Source organism: Melanerpes formicivorus, unplaced genomic scaffold, assembly GCF_026170545.1.
Source record: "Melanerpes formicivorus ecotype bairdi unplaced genomic scaffold, bMelFor1.0.p_v2 SCAF_57, whole genome shotgun sequence".
Taxonomy (NCBI): Eukaryota; Metazoa; Chordata; class Aves; order Piciformes; family Picidae; genus Melanerpes; species Melanerpes formicivorus.
In genome coordinates, this window is record NW_027142409.1 from 3,847,544 (window position 1) to 3,862,385 (window position 14,842).

Genomic DNA, 14,842 nt, shown 5'->3' on the forward strand with positions numbered 1-14,842 from the left:
AAGCCCTTGTGGTATGGTGACAGATGGTCCAAGTACAAGTATGGTGAAGCTTGGCAGATTGAGTACATCACTCTACCACGTTCTCGTTCTGGTAAGCAGTACGTGCTTACTATGGTAGAGGCAAACACTGGATGGTTGGAAACTTATCCAGTTCCACATGCAACTGCACGCAACACCATTCTTGGTCTGGAGAGACAAATCCTGTGGAGGCACGGAACTCCAGAGAGGATTGAGTCAGACAACGGAACTCATTTCAAGAACAACCTTGTAAAGAGCTGGGCAAAAGAGCACGGTATTGAGTGGATATTCCACATTCCCTACTATGCACCAGCTTCAGGGAAGATTGAACGCTACAATGGTTTGTTGAAGACCACTCTCAAAGCCATGGGAGGTGGATCTTTGAAAAACTGGGAAAAACATTTAGCACAAGCAACCTGGCTGGTAAATAGTAGAGGTTCAGTGAACCGAGCTGGACCTGCACATTCAGATTTGCTACGAAAAGTAGAAGGTGACAGAGTTCCTGTTGTTAGAGAAAAGAATCTGTTAGGTAAGACTGTTTGGGTATTTTCACCCTCAGGAGAGGCTAAACCTGTCCGAGGGGTGGTTTCAGCTGAAGGTCCTGGTCACACTTATTGGGTAATGCAAGAGAATGGTGAAATTCAGTGTATTCCACAAAGAAATTTAACTTTAGCTGAAAGAGGTTAATTTTGAACTGTTGTACAGCTACATCGCGTCCAGAGGAAGAATCAACGAGGAATCTACCGTGCACGAACCCTGAGATCCCTGAGTCAACTAAGAGACCCTGAGATTCCCTGTTTCCCTTTTCTTTGCTTCATCGGTGAAGAAATGAACTGTTTTCCATTTTTCTCATTTTCTGATTTTCTTGGACTTTTGAATCATCTACATCTGAGCATAGCCGGAATGGACTATGAACTTTACTCACGAACTGTAAATATCGTCTTGGATTGGATGGACAGTGTGAAGAGCCAATGAAATTGTTTAGAAGTGGTGGACTGTGGCCGGTTGACGCTGCCCCCTTAAGAAAGGGAATATGGTGGACGGAAGTTGGTAAACAGAAGGAATAGTCTAAACTAATTTCATTGGAAGAGTGGGAGGAAGCACCCTCTGAACTGGGACAGCAGGAGGCTATACTGGGTTTTTCCAGCTCTTTATCTTCAGTCTTGCTTCCGCTCCTCCACAGTGCAGCTCTGTCTCTGTGCTGGGCTTTCTGCCAAGGCCTCGACCTTGAAGTCCAGATACCAGGCCTGTATTAACTCCTTTCCAATTAACACAAACTGCTTCTAACATTTTTTTTTTTTTTTCCTCTCTCTTCTTTCTCTTTCTATCCCATTCTGGTGAAAGGGGAGGAAGAGAGGGGAGAGCGGAGGTGGGGAACCCCCTCTGCCTTGAGGGGGGTCACTCTCATTTCTGTGTTACTCTGTTGTATATCTTTGTATATATTGTAGATATTGTAAATTTGTAAATATTCCCCTGCATACCCTACATTGCTTTGTAAATATAGCTCCACTGCTTTGCTAATTCAGCTTGTGAGTTTTTTTTCCTTTCCCTTCAAGTTTCTTTCCCTTTACCTTACAAGGGGGAAGGGAGGAGGCTTCTTGGCCTTACCCTTCCAAACCCACCACAAGTCTCATATGCAAAATGGGGGAAAGTACTGTTAAATGAAGAGCAGTAATGAGATTACAGGATTTATCTGGAAAGCTACAAAGAATGAACTGTATTCTTTGAGTGTCTAGAGAAAGAAAAGTACAGAATGGGCTGCAGCATGCTACTGTGAGCGGGGCTTCCTGATATTTTTGCTAATGACTCATGGTGAGAGTGGGTATGCATAAAACATTGACCTCAGAAGGTCTGCAGGCACTGAAAGACAGGAGCAGAATTCACAATGATCTAGCATCTTCAAAGTGCCCTCAGATTGGTAGCAGGATTCAGGGAGGACAAGCACAAAAAGCTTGATGCCTTAATAAAAGTATCAGCTGTGTTAACACACGTTAAGGAGCAGTGCGAGATCAATGGAGTGGGTCACAGCACTATCTGTGACCTCATGAGACTTCAAGAATGGTGGTGCAGGCTGGAAGGCACGTGGAGGGGTCCTCCTGCTTTGCCTCATGATCGTGACAGGCCAGGAAGACTGCTGTGTCTTGTTTTGAGCACCACCCTTCAAGGGAGGTGTGGACCAGGGAAACTGCACAGCCCTGCACCTAGGGAGGAATAACCCCACGTACCAGTACAGGTTAGGGGCTAACCTGCTGGAAAGCAGCTCTGTGGAAAAAGACCTGGGAGTCCTGTGTGACCGTTTGAGGCTGTCCCCTTTAAGAAAGGGAATATTGCGGTTGGATGTTTGTAAACGAAAGACGGATCTAAACTAATTTCATTGGTAGATTGGGGGGAAGCACCTTTTGAACTGGGAGTACAGCAGTTTTCTGGTCAGCCTGTCTTCCCCTCCTTTGGTGGCTTGCAGCTCGCAGTTTTCTGGGCTTTCAGCCAGGCTTGACCTTGAAACTGATAAACTGCAAGGCCTGTATTAACTGCTTTCCAATTAACAACTGCTTTCTCTTTTTGTCTCTTTCTAACCCTCTCTGGGGAAAGGGGGAGAGAAGGGGGAGCAGAGGTGGGGAACCCCCCTCAGCTGAGGAGGGAACCCTCATTTCTGTGTGACTTTGTTGTATATTTCTGTATATATTGTAAATACTGTAAATTCTGTACATAAACCTGCATTTTTTTGAGGGTTTTGAGGGTGGTGGACCACTGGAACAGGCTGCCCAGAGAGTTGGTAGAGTATCCATCTCTGGATCATTCAAAACCAGCCTAGATACCATTCTGTGCAACCTGCTCTAGATGAACTTTCTCTGACAAGGGACTGAAGCAGATGATCTCCAGAGGTCCCCTCCAACCCCTATCCATGTGTGATTCTGTGACCAGTTAAAGAGAGCTCAAAGGAAAGAAACAAAAATAAGAAGTGCAGAAAATGTGACCTGCACAGAAAGACTTCAGCATCGGATGTCTGGTCCCACTAGCCAACAGCTGCACAGTTACATGGCAAGCCCTCTCCCAAGGAACTTCAAGTAGATCTCCTCTGATGAATCCACACTTTGTCCCATTGCCCAGAAGGCTGAGGTTGGTGTCCAACTTTAGTTCAGGAGTCCAATTTTGGGTACGTAGGATGTACACAAAAATATTCATACTTTCAACATATACAACACAGTGACTGGGAGCTGGAAAGCTATCTGTGACTTGTAACCATTGTGCTATGAAACATCATAAACTGTGTAGCCAGATGTTTGGTATTTTTAGGTAATAGCAGAATCATTTTATGTAAATAACTGCTCTTTTCACTACTGCTTTTCTTCCCATCCTGGAATTTTCACTCTTTCCATATGTCCATCCTATGCCCACCTCTAGGGTTTGACTTTAAACACATATGATATCTTTTGTTATTTTCATTGTCACACATGGTCCAATTCATCAGCCTGAGTTTTTGTTTGGTTTTGTTGTTGTTGTTGTTGTTGTTATGGGGTTTTTGGTCAACTATTCAATATCATGTAACCTAAATAACAGTTTATATACCTAAGGTAAAGTTGTGAGAGCAGAAATCCCTAGTTTATTTTTAGGGACAGAGCTTTTATTTCATATGCTATTGATAATCAAGAGACAAAACGTTAATGCAGTCTTCCTCTACACTGTCCCTATAGGACCAAAATGGAGGAAGCATGAAGATCAAAAGAGCAGAGAAAGTATATTTCATCCAGAAATTTACATGCAAGTAGAACTGTTTAAAAATAAAATAAATTTTAAAAATTCTCTCTCTCTGCCCTAGTGAGTCCTCATCTGGAGTATTGTGTCCAGTTCTGGCCTTCCAAGTTCAAGGGAGACAGGGAACTAGTGGACAGAGTGCAATGGAGAGCTACAAAGATGATTAAAGGGACATCTGTCTTATGAGGAAAGACCTGGGGCTGTTTGGCCTAGAGAATAGAAGCTGAGAAGAGATCTTACCAATACTTATCAATATCTAAAGGGTAGGTGTCAGGAGGATGTGATCAGACTCCTTTCAGTGATGCCCCATGACAGGACAAGGGGCAACAAGAACAGGCTGAAACAGAGGAGGAGCTTCCATCTGAACATAAGGAAAAACTTCTTTACTGTGAGGGTGACAAAAAGCTCAACATGAGCTCTCAGTGTGCACTTGCAGCCCGCAAAGCCAATCAGATCCTGGGCTGCAGCAGGAGAAGTGTGGCTAGCAGGTCGAGGGAGGTGATCCTCCCCCTCTACTCAGCCCTGGTGAGACCCCACCTGGAGTACTGTGTCCAGTTCTGGAGCCCCTATTACAAGAGGGATGTGGAGGTGCTGGAACGTGTCCAGAGAAGGGCCACGAGGATGATCAGAGGGCTGGAGCACCTCTCCTATGAGGACAGACTGAAGGAGTTGGGGCTGTTCAGTCTGCAGAAGAGAAGGCTCCGAGGTGACCTAATTGTCGCCTTCCAGTATCTGAAAGGGGCCTACAGGAAGGCTGGGGAAGGACTTCTCAGGATCTCAGGCAGTGATAGGACTAGGGGGAATGGAATGAAGCTGGAGGTGGGGAGATTCAGGCTAGATGTGAGGAGGAGGTTCTTCACCATGAGAGTGGTGAAACCCTGGAATGGGTTGTCCAGGGAGGTGGTCGAGGCCCCGTCCCTGGGGGTGTTTAAGAGCAGGCTGGATGAGGCTCTGTCCAGCCTGATCTAGTGTGGGGTGTCCCTGCCCATGGCAGGGGGGTTGGAACTAGGTGATCCTTGTGGTCCCTTCCAACCCTGAATGAAACTATGAAACTATGAAACTATGAAACTATGACAGAGCACTGGACCAAGCTACCCAGAGAGGCTGTGGAGTCTCCTTCTCTAGAGACTTTCAAGCCCCACCTGGATATGTTCCTGTGCAACCTTATCTAGGTGAACCTGCTCTGGCAGGGGGGTTGGACTAGATGATCTCCAGACATCCCTTCCAACACCTTCCCTTCTGTGATTCTGTAATCCACTGTCAAAATCTATCGCTTCTTTTGACCAGCTCTAGAGCAACTGAAAGGACTTGGCCAGACAGCAATGTTCTGACAATACTGGCTGCCTTTTGCACATGGACATGTAGAGAGCTTTAAATTCAATCATTCACTGTCAAAGCCAGCACCATTTTATCGCAGTTGCAAAAACCAGTGAATGCCCTTGCCCTGGTGAAGGAGATTAGCTTCATGCAAGCCCTTACCAAAGTATCAAGTCAGTATAAATGAGCTCTCTGAGGGAACAAGGCCATCCCACAACCAGCAGCACGATGGGAAAAAAAGTGGGTCTGGAGCTCAGCCTCCCCTCAAGATCTGTTCTGATGCACTGTACACCATTTTTCCATGCTGCCTACTGAAGCTATTCCATACAAATGATGTACATGTTTCATTTGAAGTAATCTCTGGTGCCCCATAGACTTCTGTCATGGATTTGAAGTAATTGAATTTGAATATCCATCAGTGCAAAGTATTTGAGGGCAGATTTCCAGACAGGGTCCTTAAACCATCCATGTAACATGCATGTATTCACAAATCCACCTGTGCAAATTCCTGCATTTACAAAAATAATTAATTTCACTTATAATTAGTTTTGCCAAATCAAGAAGCTTTCACAAAGCAGGAACAAGTAAGGATTAAGATCTAAATTCACACAAATGTGTCATCAAATCAACATCACAAAAATCCATAATTTTGTCTTAACTCTTGGATTCTTCAAACTGATTTTTTTTCTTATATTGTAGAGGTTTTTTTCTGAGTATCAGGGAGCCAAAATAATGAAGATAGAATAGAATAGAATAGAATAGAATAAACCAGGTTGGAAGAGACCTTCAAGATCATCGCGTCCAACCTATCACCCAACACCACCCAATCAACTAACCCATGTAACCAAGCACCCCGTCAAGTCTCCTCCTGAACACCTCCAGTGACGGCGACTCCACCACCTCCCCAGGCAGCCCATTCCAATGGGCAATCACTCTCTCCGTGTAAAACTTCCTCCTGACCTCCAGCCTGAACTTCCCCTGGCGCAGCCTGAGACTGTGTCCTCTTGTTCTGGTGCTGGCTGCCTGGGAGAAGAGACCAACCTCTGCCTGTTTACAACCCCCCTTCAGGTAGTTGTAGAGAGCAATAAGGTCACCCCTGAGTCTCCTCCTCTCCAGGCTAAGCAGCCCCAGCTCCCTCAGTCTCTCCTCATAGGGCTTGTGTTCCAAGCCCCTCACTAACTTCGTTGCCCTTCTCTGGACTCGCTCCAGCAAGTCAACATCCTTCCTAAACTGAGGGGCCCAGAACTGGACACAGTACTCGAGGTGTGGCCTAACCAGTGCAGTGTACAGGGGCAGAATGACCTCCCTGCTCCTGCTGGCCACACTGTTCTTAATGCAGGCCAGGATGCCATTGGCCCTCTTGGCTGCCTGGGCACACTGCAGGCTCATGTTCATCCTACCATCAACCAGCACCCCCAGGTCCCTCTCTGCCTGGCTGCTCTCCAGCCACTCTGACCCCAGCCTGTAGCACTGCATGGGGTTGTTGTGGCCAATGTGCAGAACCCGGCACTTGGATGCGTTAAATCTCATGCCGTTGGATTCTGCCCATCTGTCCAGCCTGTCGAGGTCTCTCTGCAGAGCCTCTCTACCCTCTAGCAGATCAACACCTGCCCCCAGCTTGGTGTCATCAGCAAATTTACTGATGATAGACTCAATGCCCTCATCCAGATCATCAATAAAGATGTTAAAGAGGATGGGGCCCAGCACTGATCCCTGGGGGACTCCGCTACTGACTGGCTGCCAGCTGGATGTGACACCATTCACCACCACTCTCTGGGTTCGGCCATCCAGCCAGTTCCTAACCCAGCTCAGAGTGCTGCTGTCCAAGCCATGGGCTGACAGCTTGGCCAGGAGTTTGCTATGGGGGACGGTGTCAAAGGCCTTGCTGAGGTCCAGGTAGACTACATCCACAGGCCTCCCCACATCCACCAGGCGGGTCACCTGATCATAGAAGGAGATCAGGTTGGTCAGGCAGGACCTGCCCTTCCTAAATCCATGTTGGCTGAGCCTGATCCCTTGGCCATCCTGTAAGTGTTGTGTTATTGCACTCAGGATGACCTGTTCCATGATCTTGCCTGGCACTGAGGTCAGGCTGACAGGCCTGTAATTCCCTGGCTCATCCAACCGGCCCTTCTTATGGATGGGCACCACGTTGGCCAGCTTCCAGTCCTCTGGAACCTCGCCAGTGAGCCAGGACTGCTGAAAAATGATGGAGAGTGGCTTGGCCAGCTCCTCTGACAGCTCCCTCAGCACCCTAGGATGGATCCCATCTGGTCCCATGGACTTGTGGGGATCCAGGCGGCTGAGCAGATCACCAACTACCCCATTTTGGAACAGTGGAAAACTATCCTGCTCCCTGGCTCCTTCTGCCAGCTCTGCAGGCCAGCTGTCTGGAAGACATTCTGTCCTGCTGGTAAAAATTGAGGCAAAGAAGGTGTTAAGTATCTCTGCCTTTTCCTCATCCCTTATCACAACGTTCCCCTCCGTGTCCACCAAGGAGTGGAGGTTGTCTCTGCCCTTCCTCTTACTATTAATGTATTTATAGAAGGACTTTTTGTTGTCCTTCACAGCAGAGGCCAGACTAAGCTCCAAATGCGCTTTTGCCTCCCTAATTTTCTTCCTGCAAGACCTAGCAACATCCTTAAATTTTTCACGGGTTGCCTCACCTTTCTTCCAAAGGTGATACACCCTCTTTTTTCCCCTTAGTTCCATTAAAAGTTCTTTAACCATCCAGGCTGGCCGTCTGCCCCGGCGGCTCATCTTCCGGCACATTGGCACAGCCTGTCCCTGAGCCTTCAACAGTTCTTCCTTGAAGTAGGACCAGCTCTCCTGGACCCCTTTGTTTTTAAGGGCTTTATCCCAAGGAACCCTCTGAATTAGTTCCTTGAGTAGCCTGAAGTCTGCCCTCCGGAAATCCAGAGTGGAGGTCTTCTTGCTGCCCTTCCTAGCTTGACCAAATAATGAGAATTCAATTATCTCGTGGTCACTGGCCCCTAAGCACCCTCCGACCACCACATCACCCACCAACCCTTCCCTATTGGTGAAGAGGAGGTCAAGCATAGCCTTGCCCCTGGTAGGCTCTCGCAGCACCTGGGATAAGAAGCTGTCCTCCATGCATTCTAAGAACCTCCTAGATTGCCACTTCTCTGCTATGTTAAGATCCCAGCAGATATCAGGCAGGTTGAAGTCACCCATGAGAACAAGGTCAGGCGATCTTGAGACAGCCTTAAGCTGCCTATAGAATGACTCATCAACATCCTTCTCCTGGTTGGGTGGTCTATAACAGGCTCCAACCAGGATGTCAGCCCTGTTGGCCTTCCCTCTAATTCTTACCCACAGGCACTCAACCCGATCATCCCTAATCTCCGTCTCAATGGCATCTAGTGCCTCCCTGACATACAGGGCCACCCCTCCACCCCTTCTTCCTTGCCTGTCTCTCCTGAAGAGCCTGTAGCCATCAATTGCAGCACTCCAGTCATGTGAGTCGTCCCACCACGTCTCTGTGATGGCAACTACATCATAACTTTCCTGCTGCAGCAAGGCTTCCAGCTCCTCTTGTTTGTTGCCCATGCTTCGTGCATTAGTGTACATGCACTTCAGCCGGGCTGCTGGTTTCACCTCTGGCTCTGGCTTATCACCCCCAGACCCCAGCCTGGGGGGACTGGTTTCAACCCCTTCCCCCTTCGAAACTAGTTTAAAGCCCTGTCTATGAGACCTGCCAATTCCCTCCCCAGAATCTTTTTCCCTTTGAGGGATAGGCCATTCTCGTACACTCTGATCTTACCCCTCCTCTGGGACAGATGTGCTCCATCTGTTGCCAGCTGGCCTGGTGCAGCAGAAAGTTTTTCAAGATCAAAAAACCCAAAATTCTTTTGCCTGCACCAGCCCCTAAGCCACTTGTTGACTTCAGCTGCTGACCTGTTCCTTATGGTATTCCCACCTGCAACTAAGGGTATAGACGAAAAAATTATTTGTGCCCCTGATCCCTCAACCAGGTCTCCCAGGGCCCTGAAGTCATCTTTGATAGCCCTGGGAGTTCTGGTTGCAACATCATCATTCCCTAACTGCATAATTATCAAGGGATAATAGTCAGAGGGCTGCACCATACCAGGCAGTCTTCTGGTAACATCTCCAACCATGGCTCCTGGAAGGGAACAAACCTCCCTGTGAGTAGGGTCTGGCCGACATATGGGGCCCTCTGTTCCCCGCAGGAGGGAATCGCCAATAACAATTACCCTCCTCTTTTTTTTAAGGGAGCAAGTCCTGATGCCGGGGGAAGGCTGTTTAAGCTTAGTCTGTTTCACCTGAGGTCGTTTCACCTTAGGCTGTTTTGCCACAGGGAAAACCCCAGATGGCGTGCCCTCTGATATCAGAATCACCTCACCCTCAACCTCCAATGCCCCGTACTTGTTTTCCAAGGGCAGTGGGGGGGGTGAGGGGGGGCAAGGAGGTTTAACCTTGCATCTTTTGATAGGAACCTGCATCCATTCCCCTCTTTTTTTTGGATAACTGGCCTCTGCTGGGGGGGCCTGCAGAGCCTGGTTACTCAGGTTTGTTACCCTTCTGCAATTGCATACATCTCTAAGTCTAGCAACCTTATCCTTCAGTCCAGCCACCACGCTAAGCAGACAGTCGATCTGCTCACACCTAAAGCAGGAGCCGTCCCCTCTACCCTGCATCTCAAGTGCCAGGTTCCAGCACTGTCTGCAGCTAGATGCCTGGACACCTACCTCTTGCTTATGACACCTACCTAGCTGCTTATATTCCCCCTCAGTCTGAGTCGAGACTGACTTTTTAAAGGAGTTATTGCGGCGAGTTACCACCATGGCTAGCCCTGCCCACCGGACCGACTGGAGAATGTTGCTTTTTTTTAAAAAAAGTGTGGCGGCACGCGCGTCCGAGCGAGAAATCGGGCTGAAATGGAAGCTGCCGCGAGCCGCCGCGGGCTTTGAAACTGCCGCGGCACGCAGGGACCCGAACAATCCCGAACACGTGGAGAATCGGTGAAAGCCGATTCCTGCCGAGCGCAGAGACGCTGTGCGGGTCCTTCAGGTCAAAAACAGCAGCAGTCCATGCTTTTCCGAGGCTTCTGGTCTCGATGTGTGTCCCCGATGGAGCTCACCGCTGAAATGGAAGCTGCCGCGAGCCGCCGCGGGCTTTGAAAACTCAAAAGTAGGGCTCGTCCGGGAGCTGAACCCGGGACCTCTCGCACCCTAAGCGAGAATCATACCCCTAGACCAACGAGCCACAGTGCACAACTGTCCGTTGATGATACTTAGTAATCCATATTTTTCATGCCATTGTTGCCTTACTCTTGTAAGAGTACAAACTTCAAAAATATTTTCTAAAAAAAAGAAAAACCAAACCAAAACAAACTCCAAGCCTAACTCCTGCCAATTTAAATGAAGAAACTGGAAATTCTGTCATAAAATTCAGCTGTAAGCATTTCTGTGGAAAAGCACAGAGGCAAAAACGCACATACAAAAAAAGATTGGAATGATCAGATGAGTGTCAGTGTGGCTGGAGACTGAGAATTCAGTCACTGCTCTTGGCTGCCTCTGCACATTTCTTCCTGTACCAGATGCTCAAAACTATTTTCTCCAAATTCACATCTGAAGTCACTGCCACCACTGCACTGTCCTTGCTGTAGTAACTATCATTCTTGGTTTTCCCAGAGAATTCTGACTATTTTGTTCCTGTAAGAAGCAAATACAGTGGTATTGAAAGTATAAAGCAGCATATTCTACCCAAGAAATACTGAGGTTTTCAGATAATCAGCACTTCCACTGAGCCAGCTTCATGGTTCTGCAGAGCACCATGCATTGTCATTATCACAGAATCACAGAATCCATCATGTTGGAAGGGATGCTTGAAGGTCACCTTGTCCAACCCCCCTGCAGTGAGCAGGGTCATCTCAAATTAGATCAGGTTGTTCAGGGCCCCATCAAGTTTGACTCTGAATGTCTCCAGGTATGGGGCCTCCAACACATCTCTGGGCACCCTATTCCAGTGTCTCACAACCCCCATGTTGAATAACTTCTTCCTCATGTCCAGTCTAAATCTAATCTCCTCTAGTTTTAAACCATTGCCCCTTGTCCTAGTGCTACAGGACCTTGTAAACCATCCCTCCCCAGCTTTCTTGTAGTCCCCTTTCAGGTACTGGAAGGCTGCTATTAGGTCTCCTCAGAGTCTTCTCCAGGCTGAACAACCCCAACTCCTTTAGCCTGTCCTCACAGCAGATGTGCTCCAGCCCACTGATCCTTTTTGCGGCCTTCCTCTGGACCCACTCTATCAGGTCCATATCCTTCTTGTGCTGAGGGGGCCCCAGAGCTGGACACAGTACTCCAGGTGAGATCTCAGCAGAACAGAGTTCTATCCCAGGACATAAATCTCACTACTCCCAGGGAAATCTCCTACAAGCCACCACTCTTGGGGAAAGAGCCAGTTCCAGAAATTGTCTCAATACTTGATTTTAGTCCGAGTTATCTTCTGGGAATTAAAGACAATCCATAAAAGGAAAATAGTAATCATCTGAGCAAACATGGCAGAGCAGGGATTTCCTGCAGCAGCAAGCTGATACCTCACCAATACCTTTAGCTCAAAAATGCTGTCAGTGGAAAAAACAGTATTAAGGTGAAGAGAGGCAAGAGATGGACATCATGGTGTTATTTCTCCTTTAGAAATTGTATAAGGTGGCAAGTTATGGCAGCTCTGCTCTCCGTGTGCTTCCTCTTCAGAAGCCACTCTGCACAGATAACAGGTAACAGAACCACCTGTTCAGGCAAAGGCACAAGCAATAGCTGACATGTACATTAAAATACATATATTGTGTCTTGTATGCACACAGTATTATGTATATTGTAATATATGAATATACAACCAATAATATAAACCTATTGTATTATATAAATGTATATTACATATTATTACACATCTAGTGCATATTACATACAATAGCATATCTGTACATATGTATTTATCAATATAAATCTATTATTATGTTACTACATGTTATACAATATATTTATTGTGTTCTTTGCATAATATATAATTCACACAATTTCTTATATGCTTTATATAATTTGTCTACATAACTTTATATGTTGAAAGCAGCTGAAGAATAGATAGCAACTTGGAACTTAATTTTGCTCAGGACTTCATTAATATTACATCCTTTCTCAGGACATTTTGAGGAAGGAACCCCTAAGATGAGACAGAAAGGATAAATGACAAAAATTCTAAGGTCACAGATCTTTGGATCCCCTTCCTGCACATTGTCCATGCACTATTAATCCAGAACATGAGCAGCAGTTCTGATATACTGCTCTCAGAAGACATATAATGCTCCAGCTCACTTGTGTTTCAGGCAGTCATGAGACACAGCAAAAGCATTTTACAGGCTGATGTGGCAGAAATCAGAGCACCCTTGGTGTGAGCCCACAATGCCAAGGCACAGGCAGGGCAGGCACAGGTGGAGGCAGTTTGTGAGCTGCTGCTTTACAAAATTAAACAGGAGAAACCAGCAGCACGTAGAGCCTAGTCAAAACAGGAACTAGAATGTCACTCAAGATGAGGAAATAAAAGCAACTTTTCAGGCATACCCTGGCAGAGAAGTAAGCTGGGAAGCCCCAGCACAGATTTTGCCATCTGCTCCCTAATTCCTGCCTGTTACAGTTTGAGCTGGGTGCCCCCCTGTAACGTTTACTTCCTGTGTCCAGAGGTCCAGCCCAGAGGGGTGGACACAGGAAATTATGTAGTATTTCATACCACAATCCTTTGCACCACTATAAGATCCAGTGCGGAGTCTAGCATGCTCTCTTCCTCCTCCGTCAGCCGGTAACTGGGGGAGATGTCTCCTGGCTTTGGGCCTGGCTAGGCCCAAGGCCACCGGGGGATGGGCAGTCTCAGATCTGGCCAGCTGAGACTAGCCTAGCAGTGGGAGGGGGAAGAAGGAGCCCTGGGGGTCTTGGGTGTACCCTCAGGTGGGGATGGGATCTCTCTGGGTCTGTTTTGGGATTTTTCTTTGTCACTGCGCTTTTGGCTTTCTGTAAATGCTCACTGCTTTCTATTTAAACTTTCCATCACTTTGCAATCCGTTTGTCTGAGTGTTTATTGTTGCCAGGGGTGGGGAAGGGGGCTGCCTCAACCCAGCACATTCTTGGTAGCAGAGGATGGTTCAGGTGGGCAGAGGATCTGCCCCCAACCCCTTTACATTCTTGGCGAGCCAGGCAGGAGAAGGAGTTGGTTATTGTGGCTACTCTGCAGATCGGATTGCAAAAGATAAGAGAGTTTAAATTTAGTTCTGGGCGTCGTTTTGGTCTTCTGGAAGTTGGGGGTTCAAGTGTTGTTGTTGGGGCGACTGTGTTAAGTTCTTGTGGATTGCAGGGGGACTCCTGGTGCGTGACCGGTGGCAGACAGTCCCTCTTGCTATTTCAAGCAGGGGTGGTTCTTAACCATCGGAATGGGGGCACCGCTTGAGAATGCGGGACCTGCCTTCCCCCACCTTTATTCTCTGCGGAGCAGTAAAAGCAGCAGGGAGTGAAGTGGGGGAGGAGCAGTGGCGAGCAGATCAAAGTCAGGTCCGCTCTCGCTGCGGGGTAGGGCCAGCCGCGGCGAGCGGGCGAGTTCGGCTCTCTATGGGCGAACGGGGACTCCAGCTGAAAGCTGTTCTCAAGGGCCCTGAGGATTTGATCATGGCTTTTGCTGGAAGAGACGTTTGAATGCCCGAGGGGTGGAGGCGATTTTGATTCTGTACCGCGGCGGCAGAGGTGGGCGGAGCCCTGCTGTGTGCTCGGGCGGCGGCGGGTCCGGCCGTGCGCTCGGAGCGGCGGCGGCGGCGGTGAGCACAGCCGTGCGCTCGGAGCGGTGGTGGCGGTGAGCACGGCCGTGCGCTCGGGCTGCGGCGGGGCCGGCCCTAGTCTCTTCCCCGACTTTTTCGGACAAGTTCCGAAAATGGCGCCGAGCACCTGGCTCCACCTCCCTTCTTCTCACTAGGTTGTGGTGCAGCCCCTCCCTCCGCCAGGGGAGGGTTAAGTTGGATGCTGTCACGTTTTGGTACGCGAACGCCTAGCGGAAAGGCGGTGTACTGAGATATGCATCTGTAGAGCCTCGGGCCGCGGCTGGAAGTGGTCAGCACTGGGCTTGAGATAGGTCCGTGCAGGGTTGTGAAAGGCTCAGCGTGCTGTTTTCCTGGAGGGGTGGAGAAGCAGTTAGAGCCTGATTGTTCTGACTGGCTTGCCCCAGGGGTGGAAACATGCCGCTGAGTAAATAGAAATGGAAATAATGGTTTGGTTGAGAAGTTGTGAGGTTCTTTCCAGGTGACCAGGATGTCCAACGGATCCATGAAGAGCCTGCACCGCAGAAGAGTGAACTCTGCATCGCTGAGAGGTTCTACTAGATGAGGGAAGAAGAACTGGAATGGACTGACACTAGAGCCTGAATGAGAGACTGTTTGGGTGGACACCCAGATGAAGATATGGACTTCGCCGAACATGTCATCGGAAGATTTCTGATTTAATGATGTGTTTGGGTGCAAAGATTGTGGTATGAAATAAGGGGTGGTATGTTACAGTTTGAGCTGGGTGCCCCCCTGTAATGTTTACTTCCTGTGTCCAGAGGTCCAGCCCAGAGGGGTGGACACAGGAAATTATGTAGTATTTCCTACCACAATCCTTTGCACCACTATAAGATCCAGTGCAGAGTCTAGCATGCTCTCTTTTCTTCCTCTTCCGTCAGCCGGTAACTGGGGGAGATG

At 48.3% G+C, this 14,842-nt stretch overlaps 1 non-coding gene across 1 annotated transcript; it reads right to left on the bottom strand.

Annotated features, from left to right (window-relative positions):
- Nucleotides 1-10,263: 10,263 nt before the first annotated feature.
- TRNAP-AGG (transfer RNA proline (anticodon AGG)) lies at nucleotides 10,264-10,335 on the bottom strand. Its single transcript has one exon. It is a non-coding gene; the product is annotated as a tRNA-Pro (tRNA).
- Nucleotides 10,336-14,842: the final 4,507 nt, after the last annotated feature.